We start from the raw sequence: 9779 nt of genomic DNA on the forward strand, positions 1-9779 counted from the left end.
AAATAAACCCCCATAGATCATCACATTTCTATGTATTACTAACATAAGTCCAACAGCAAGAGATAGAAAGAGAAAATCCATTTAAAATAACTCTAGACAATATAAAATATTTGGGAATCTACCTGACAAAACAAACCCAGGAACTATGTGAACATGATTACAAAACACTTGTTACATAAAAAAAAGCCAGTTCTAAATAGCTGGGAAAATATCAGCTGATCATGATTAGACTGAGCTAATATAATAAAAATGTTGATTCTACCTAAATTAACTGACTTATTCAGTGTCATTCCAATCAAACTACCAAAAAAAATTATAGAGCTAGAAAAAAATAACAAAATTCACCTGGAAGAACAAAACATCCAGAATATCAAGGGAATTTTATAGAAACATAATGCAAAGAAAGTTAACATAACTGTACCAGATTTAAAACGTTTATATAAAGCAGAGTTCATCAGAACTATTTGGTACTGCCTAAGAAATAGAATGGTGGATCAGTGGAATACTTTAGGTATATAAGATATAGTAGTCAATGACTATAGTAATGTACTGGTTTCATAAAACTCTAGCTTCTGAGATAAGAACTCTCTACTTGACAAAAACTGCTGGGAAAACTGGAAAACAGTATGGCAGAAACTAGGTATAGGTGCTCCCTTCAACAGCACATATAGTATAATTGGAACGAAACAGAGATTAGCATGGCCCCGGTGGAAGGATGACATGCAAATTCGTGAAGCGTTACATATGTTTAGGTGCATCTTTTTGTTGTAGTTACTGAATCACTAGCACTTCTTATTCTCTTGGCAGCACCTACCACCACCTGGGCAAAAATCAAACTAGACGTTGGAAGCTTTTGATCGCCATGACCTTTTCTTAACTTCGAATTACCAGTTGTACATCCAGAAATTTATGAACTATGTAATCAAATGGGGTTTGGGAGTTGCACATACAAAAGCTATCATAACTTTTGTCTCTGGAATCCAAATGGGTCCACCTTGGCTGCCTCTGCAAAGAGCCTCCTAGGAATTTACTCTTAATGCTGAGGCCACGCTGAAGAGCCTTGAAAGCCATTGGTTACATTAATCAGACTGAACACTGAAAGGCTTGGAACCAGTCACCAGGGTGTCTTTGATAAGATTTACCCACTGTGCTATTACATTTCTCAGGGAATTTTTTAATCAATCTGAACTAAATACTGTTTTTAATGAGAGTCATGTACCAATTGATCAATCAAATATTTAAAACCTAAAAAAAAAAGAAAAAAGAAACTAGGTATAGACCAACATCTTACACTGCATACCAAGAATAGGTGAAAATGCGTACTTGATTTAGACATAATGGGTGGTACCATAAACAAATTAGGAGAACAAGCAATAGTTAGCCTGTCAGATCTATGGAGAAGGGAAGAATTTATGACCAAACAAGGGATAAAGAAAATTATAAAATGGAAAATAGATAATTTTCATTACATTATATTGAAAAGGTTTTATATGAGCAAAGCCAATGCAACCCAAAATAAAAGGGAAACAGAAAGATGAGAAACATTTTTTACAGCCAATGTCTCTGATAAGGGTCTCATTTCTAAAATGTATAGGATGTATACATGAGTAAAATGTGTAAGCGTATAAGATGGCAGAGTAAAAGCAGAAACTTGCTTGAGCTTCAAACACCTCCAATACCTATAAAAATGGCTCTAAACAAATTGTAGTGCTATAGAACCCAAAAAGTTAAAGAGAGAAAAAAAAATCTCCTGCTGAAGGCATCCTTGCAGGCTGACAAGAAGGGTTTATCACACCACGCTGGGAGTAGAGCAGAGGGCCCCATGGACCATGATGGCACAGACCCGAAACACAGACCAGCAGCACAGACCAACCAGAGGAGACTGAATCACTGGCAGCTCTGGCAGGTTCCAGATTTCTCAACCCTTAAATACCAAAGAGAAAGTAAAAGGTCAGTGGGGAATCTCTGTTAGAACTGTGTGAGAGAAGCGCACTCTCCAGCTCCTGTTCCCAGGGCAGCAGTGGTGGTGGTGCCTGGAACTTCTGCCATGGCAGGGGTCTCCTGACCTCCAGGCCCACAGATCATGGGGGAACCAAGTGAGTGCTCAAAGGGTGATTGAATGACTCTCTTTGCTGATGCTGAGACAGGATTCTCTGTCTTTACCCTGTTTGGATCTGGGTCACAGCTTTGAGTGTGTAATGCCAAGCAAAGGCAACTTCCCAAAGGTTCAAAATACCAGAATATCCACTCTCCATTTTATTCTGTGACAAATTAAGAACAGAGAAAATCAAAATACAGGATTCATCAAGTGTAATTCAATACTTTCTAAGTACTACTTCACCCCTGGGCAGTACATGCATTTAGGCAATCACAAAGCCCCTCTTCTCAAATGGAGATTACTGTACAATCATAAACAAAATACATTCATTTGGTCAGTCACAGAGCACAAAAAGTCAAAATTTCCCACACCCTGGATCACAACTGAATTAAAATTATCATCAGTTAAAGCCAAGAACCTTCTTAAAAAGGGCAGTAGAGACCACAAAGGCCATCTACCCCTGAGTTACAAAAAAGTCAAGATATCATCACAGCATTTAATACCTGAAGAGAGGTCTTTTCTTCATCTTGACCCGAGGCAAATTCTCAGCAATCTCTGTTCCTGGGGAGATAAAGCTTAACAAGGCCACAAGATACATTGCCAGTGTTCTCATTAATTCATTCTCTGCCTGCACAACAATCCAAGGACCCCTCAAAACATTAGCAAGACCATCGTCTAGGATTTTTGTAAACATGCAAAAAGAAAATATTTCTTCATGGCTTCTGAACCAACAACAAGTTTCCAGGACCTCTATAATAACAGCACTGTCCTTCAACAGTGGATGAATCTGGCAAAACAACATCAAAACAGACAGCCAAAGTACCAGCATCACAGGCATGTCTCCTCAGTCCTTGGCAGCTCCAGGTGGCAGCTCTCAAAGTCCTGGGCAGCTCGAACTGGCCCTCAACAATCCTCTCTCTCTCTCTTTGCCTCCATGATGCTGTTTCCAAAAAATTATTCTGCCTCTCATCCTCTGCTTGTGCCTCTCCAAATACACAGCACCAGCTCCTCCAAGTTCAGCTCTTTCTTTTCATGTCAACAAGTCCACCCCACAAGTGGTATTCACAAGCTCTGGGTTTTAATACAACCTGAAAATGAAGCCAATACAGGGGGATCTATAAATTCCATTACTATTACAGAGTGGTGGTCCTGGGGTAAAGAGCGCTGGAATGGCAGAGTTTGTTGAGACTGTGGAGAGACTCATCCACACAGTTCTAAAGCAGGTGCCTAGAAGAAGCTTGGAGAAGAGTTACTCAAAACCGCAGAAATTTGGGACACAGCCCTCTCCACTTTGGAAGCAGAGTTCTACCTTGGCAAAGAGCTCTAAAGTGAAGGTATTGGCTGGTAAGATAAGCAAACAGAGGAAGTGAGATCAGACTGTAGAACTGATTTTTTGCTGTAAAAGATGATTAAAACATACAACCAACAGAAGACAACAAAGTCAAAACTCCAGCATCAAAAGCCTCCAAAAAAAATATGAACTGATTACAGGCTATGACGGAGGTCAAGAATGATATTGAAAATCAAGTAATAGAAGTAGAGGAAAAATTGGGAAGAGAAATGAGACATGCAAGAAAATAATGAAATGCCTGCTAAAAAAGACCCCCCCCCAAATAATGACCAAAATAACACCTTAAAAAATGGACTTACTCAAATGGCAAAAAGGTTCAAAACCTAATGAGGAGAAGAATGCCTTAAAAAGCAAAATTGTCCAGATAGAAAAGGAATTTTAAAAGCTCAGTGAAGAAAATGTTTCCTTCACAATTAGATTAGAGCAAATGGAAGCTAATGACTTTATGAGAAATCAAAATACTATAAAACAGATCCAAAAGAATGAAAAAAATTGTAGGCAATGTGAAATATCTTATTGCAACAGCCACTGACCTGGAAAATAGATCCAGGAGAGAGAACTTAAAAATTATTGGACTACCTGAAAGCCATGATCTAAAAAAGAGACTAGACATCATCTTAAAAAAATTATCAGGAAAAACTGCCCCGATATTCCAGAACCAGAGGGAAAAATAGAAATTGAAAGAATTTACCAATTGCCTGTTGAAAAAGATCCCAAAAAGAAAACTCATAGGAATATTATAAGCAAATTCCAGAGTTCCCAGGTGAAGAAGAAAATATTATAGGCAGACAGGAAGAAACAAGTTGAATACTGTGGAAATACAATCAGGATAATACAAGATCTAGCAACTTCTACATTAAGGGACTGAAGGGCTTGGAATATGATGTTTTGGAGGTCAAAGGAGCTAGGATTAAAACCAAAAATCACCAACCCAGCAAAACTGAGTAAAATACTTCAGGAGAAAATATGGACATTCAATAAAATAGAGGGTTTTCAAACATTCTTCATGAAAAGACCAGAGCCAAACAGAAAATTTGATTTTCAAATACAAGAAGTAAAAGATGTATGAAAAGGTAAATAGGAAAGAGAAATCATAATGAACTTATTAAATTTGAACTATTTACATTCCAACATGGAAGACGATATTTGTAACTCATGAAACTTTTCTCAGTATGAGGATAGTTGAAGGGAATACATATGTGTATACATATGTATGTAGTGTGCATATACATATAGACAGAGGGCTCAGGGTGAGTTGAATATGAAGGGGTGATATCTAAAAATAAAATTAAGACATGAGAGACAAGTATATTGGGAGAAAAAGAAAGGGTGAGATAGAATAGGGTAAGTTATCTCACATAAAAGAGACAAGAGAAAACTGCTACAATGGAAGGGAAGAGCATAAAGGTGAAAGGCAATGAGTCAACCTTACTCACATTGGATTTGGCTTAAGAGGAATAACATACACACTCAATTGGGTATCTTATCCTGCAGGAAAGTAGGGGAGAAGGGCATAACGTGGTGGATGATAGAAGAGAGGGCAGATTGTGGGAAAGAGTAGTTAGAAGCAGAGACTTTTGAAAAGAGATAGGGTCAAAGGAGAAAGAATAAATGGTATCAGGATAAGATGGAGGGAAATGTAGCTATTCTTTCACAAGATGAATACTATGGAAATATTTTTCAAAACTACATATGTATGACCTATATTGAATTGCCTGTCTTTCCAGTACAGGTGGATGAGGAGGGGAGAAAGGAGAGAATGTGGAACTCAATCTTTTAAAAATAAATGTTAAAAATAATTGTTTTTACATGCAACCAGGAAATAAGATATACAGGCAATGCAGCAGAGAAATATATCTTGCCAAGATGGCAGCATAGAAGCAGGAAAGCTATCACTCCCCCCATAACCACCTCATATACCTATAAAATATGACTCTAAACAAATTTTAAAGCTACAGAACCCACAAAATGACAGAGAGAAACAATCCTCCTGCTGAAAGCAGCCCAACAGGAAGATAAGAAGGGTCCATTGCAGAGTGCTGGGAGCTGAGCCCAGCCCCATGTGAGCCCATGGTTTTAGCCCCAGGGCAGCCCTGACCTGCAGTGGCTGGAGCAGACCTCAGGAGAGTGGATCACCAGCAGCTGTGGCAGTTTCCAGAAATATCAACCCATAAATGCCCAAAACAAAGTTAAATGTCAGTGTAGAACTCTGTTGGAACTGGGGAGAATGGAGGAGTGGGTCTGGCCCCTGCCACCAGAGCTAGAAGTGGCAGAGGTATGGCAGCCTTGCCACCACTTCCATGTGTCCACATCAGAGGACCTGGCCTGCAGATTGTAGGGGGGTCAAGTGGAAATTCAGAGGGTAATAGCTCTTGCTTTAACCTGCCTGGATCTGGATTGTGGTCTTGGGTGGTGGTCCTGAGGTGTGTGACCAGTGAGCCAGAATTTGTGGGGGCTGCAGAGATGGCACCCTCCTAATAGCTGTAGCAGGTGTGAAAACCCCAATTATTTGAGACACAGCTCTCCTCTCTGGAAGCAGAGTTCTACTGTGGCAAAGAGCTCAAAACTCAAGTAACTGAGTGGCAACATGATCAAGCAAAGGAAGCAAAGCAAGCACAGCAGTCTAACTTTAGATTCCTTGTTTTGGAGACATTAAGGATCAAAGCACGGAATGGGAGGAAGACAATGAAGTCAGAGCTCCTGCACCAAAAGCTGGCAGGAAAAATCTGAATTGGTTACAAGCGATGGAGGAGCTCAAGAAAGATTTTGAAAATCAAGTAAGAGAAGTGGAGGAAAAATTGGGAATAGAAATGAGAATGATGCAAGAAAATCAAGAAAAGAGAGTCAACAACCTGACTGAAGAAAATAACACCTTAAAATAGACTAACTCAAAAGGCAAAAGGGTTCCAAAAAGCCAAGGAGGAGAAGAATGCCTTACAAAGCAAAATTGACCAGATGGAAAAGGAATTTCAAAAGTTCAGTGAAGAAAATAATTCCTTCACAATTAGATTGGACCAAATGGAAGCTAATGACTTCATGAGAATTCAAGATGCTATAAAACAAATCCAGAAGAATGAAAAAATAGAAATCTATGTAAAATATCTCATTGGAAAAACCACTGATTTACATAGTCATATAAAAAATACTCTAAATCACTATCTATTAGAAAAACGCAACTCAAAAAATCTTTGAGGTACCCCCTCACACCTTTCAGATTGTTTGACATGAGAAAACAGGAAAATGATAAATGTTGGAGTTGTGAGAAAACTGGAACACTAATGCATTGTTGGTGGAATTGTAAACTGATCAAACTATTCTACAGAATAATTTGGAACCCTACACAAAGGACTCTAAAACCGTGTATGCCCTTGGGTCCAGCAATAGCACTACTAGGTCTGTATCCCAGAGTGGTCACAAACAAGGAAAAGTGACCTACATATAAAATATGTATGTATGTATGTATGTGTGTGTATATATCAACTCTCCATTGTGGCAAAGAATTGGAAATTGAGGGCATGCTCATAAACAGGAGAATGTCAGAACAATTTGTGGTATATGAATGTAATAAAGTGCTATTCTTCTATAAGAAAAGATGAGCAAGCAGACCTCAGAAAAATCTGAACTGATGCTAAGTGAAGTGTGTAGAACTAGGACATTATACACAGTAACAGAAACTTTGATAGACTTACCTTCTCCCTCAAATAAAATAATCTAAGACAACTCCAAAACACTTCATAGAAAATGCTACCCACATCCAGAGAAATAACAGTGAGTTTTTAATGAAGATTGAAGCAACCATTTTCTCTTTTTCTTGTTATTGATGATTTTCTTTCTTTCTTGTGGTTTTCCCCTTTTGTTCTGATTCTTATTTCACAAAATAACTAATGTCGATATATGTTTAATGTGATTGTACATGTATAGCCTATATTAGATTTCATGTCATCTTGGGGAGGTGGAAGTGAAGGGAGGGGGTGAAATTTGGAACTTAAAGTCTTATAAAAGTCAATTTTAAAACTATTTTTTTAATTAAAAAAAGAAAAAAAATGAAATTTGCCATCTTTTCCTTTAGCTCTCCTGGTCCTCTCCATAGAAAAATGGTACAGTAAATCCAAAGGGAAATCTCTTATTCACAGAAAGGCTTGTGGTCCTTGGCTTTAATCATCAATATTCCTTCTACTCTCATCATGAGCCATTTCTATTCTCATAGTGGTCATTCAGAAAAAGAACTTCAGAAAGTTAAAAGTTTAGAATAGTAGAAAAGTTGTGAATTGTGCTTAATCCTCATTTCAAAAGTCAGCTATACTAGGTCATAACCTGTAGAAGCCCACAGTCCAAGTGAAGAGCAGAGTGTAAAGAAGGTAGGTGACCTACATTTATCAACTGATATTTAAGCATTTACAATTGTTCAGCTTCTCTCTTCACCTATATGTCCTTTTGCATACTGCATCTAGAGCCCTCTTCCCCTTATTAAACCTATTCCTATTTCTTTCTTCCTCCTTCATAGTTTTCACTCTCTTTTTTCTCTGTCATTTTTCTTTTGCTTATTGGTTGTTTGCTGTTTAGAGAAAATTATAAAATATTTCCTATGTTTCAATTTCATGGAACATTTATTAAATATCTGCCCTGTACCAGTCCAGTATTAGACACTGAAATACTTATGAAATCCACTTATATGTACCTTGTTCTTTATTTTTACATTTAAATATTTTTAAATTAAATCATTTCTCTCTGAGCATATGGCTAAAAAGCATACCCATCTTAAACCCAGAAATTTAAATTATTCTTTTTTTGTTTCCTTTTCTTGAACTCATAACTGAATTGAATTTCAGACAACAAATAACCCAATGCTGATTTTGCCAAAAAGCAAAATGAAATCAAAGGGCCAAAATGATGTGCTGACGAGAGTGCAAGGTCAAGAGTTGAAGGCCAGGTTTTAAATACAAGCCCTTAACCCTTAAGAAGAACCTGAGTTACTTAACTTCCCCCGCATACACACAAACATCTCAGTATATTTATTTGTTTAATAAAAAATCATTACTCTTTTACCACCTATATCACAGGGTAAACTCAGGGAAAATTTTCTGTTAATTATATAAATGTAAACTGTTATTAGTATGAGGTTCTTGTCCTTAAACTCATAGCTAATTAGAAGTAAAGTTCTGACACCACTCAAGTTTTTCTGGCCTATATCCCAATACAGCACCATCCTCCCTCTCCTTCATGATGCCCCTCAACCAATTCTTTCTGTTGGACTAGCAGAAAAAGGTTAACTCTGTTAGAGCAAGATGGATTTCTTTCCAGTTTATAGTCTGTGTTGTTGTTCAGTCATTTCAGTTGTATCTGAATCTTCATGACTCCATTTGGGATTTTCTTAGCAAAGATATTGGAGTTGTTTGCCATTTTCTTCTCTGTGTACAGTCTATACCCTGATGTAGTTATTAGCTATAAGTAACTGCCTGTTTGGCACTCAGGGACCTCTTGCTAGTTGCACTGTTTGGGAAGCAGGATGATATTGAGTCATCACATGGGAGAAAGGGATCTTGGTTATGAAACTGAGTCTATATATACATGGCTGCTTAGCAACTAGTATTTTTAAAAGACTCTCATTCACTTGTAAACATGTAGGTACCACTTTAATCTTACCACTCTCCTGCCTCCCTCCTATGCTGGGGCTCTGGGGGACATAGAAAAAGTTTCTTAACCTTGTTTTTTCATTCCTCTTTCTAAATGAAGAAAACAATAAATTTATCTAGATGAAAAACAAACAAACAAACCTAGGGCATTTTTCCCCATCCTTCTTTTCAACTCAAGTTAATTTCTCCTTGATCATTAAGTTCTTAGGCAAAAAATAAAAAAGTAAAAAAAATTGATATTTTAACATGTTCTCTTCTCTAAGAATATTAGAAGGTGAACAAATTTTACAATCCTTTAACTGGACTAGGCCTGAGACTTGTAATAAAGTTCATTTCAAATGAGCTTAGTTGCGCCTGTTTCCAGGTACTGTTCAGAATATTTAATACTATAGAGTGCAATGGCTGATATATCCCTGAGCTGAGACAGGCAAAGCAAAATACCCTACCCTGTGTCACTGAAATGCTTCCTGTCACAGGAAATTATCTGATGGAGAGGAAATCAGTGACATTTAATGTTCATAAATAATGTAATCATTTTTTTCTGGATAGTGGCATTGTTCCTGACTGTCAGAATGGTTTAGGTATCTCCAATCTCATCTTTCGACTTGGTCTCCATTGTTTCTTTTTTTAAAAAAGAGAATGTCGAAATGAAAGGGAGACAAACTGGCGGGTGCTTTTGTTGGGAAAATCCAGAGGG

The 9779-nt window shown here is 37.6% G+C and overlaps 1 non-coding gene across 1 annotated transcript; it reads left to right on the top strand.

Annotated features, from left to right (window-relative positions):
* Positions 1–646: 646 nt before the first annotated feature.
* On the top strand, positions 647–750 carry LOC138159662 (U6 spliceosomal RNA). The gene has a single exon (XR_011167945.1). It is a non-coding gene; the product is annotated as a U6 spliceosomal RNA (small nuclear RNA).
* Positions 751–9779: the final 9029 nt, after the last annotated feature.

Source organism: Petaurus breviceps, unplaced genomic scaffold (assembly GCF_028583685.1).
Source record: "Petaurus breviceps papuanus isolate PSGF00001 unplaced genomic scaffold, PetGlider_PUasm1.0 176, whole genome shotgun sequence".
Taxonomy (NCBI): Eukaryota; Metazoa; Chordata; class Mammalia; order Diprotodontia; family Petauridae; genus Petaurus; species Petaurus breviceps.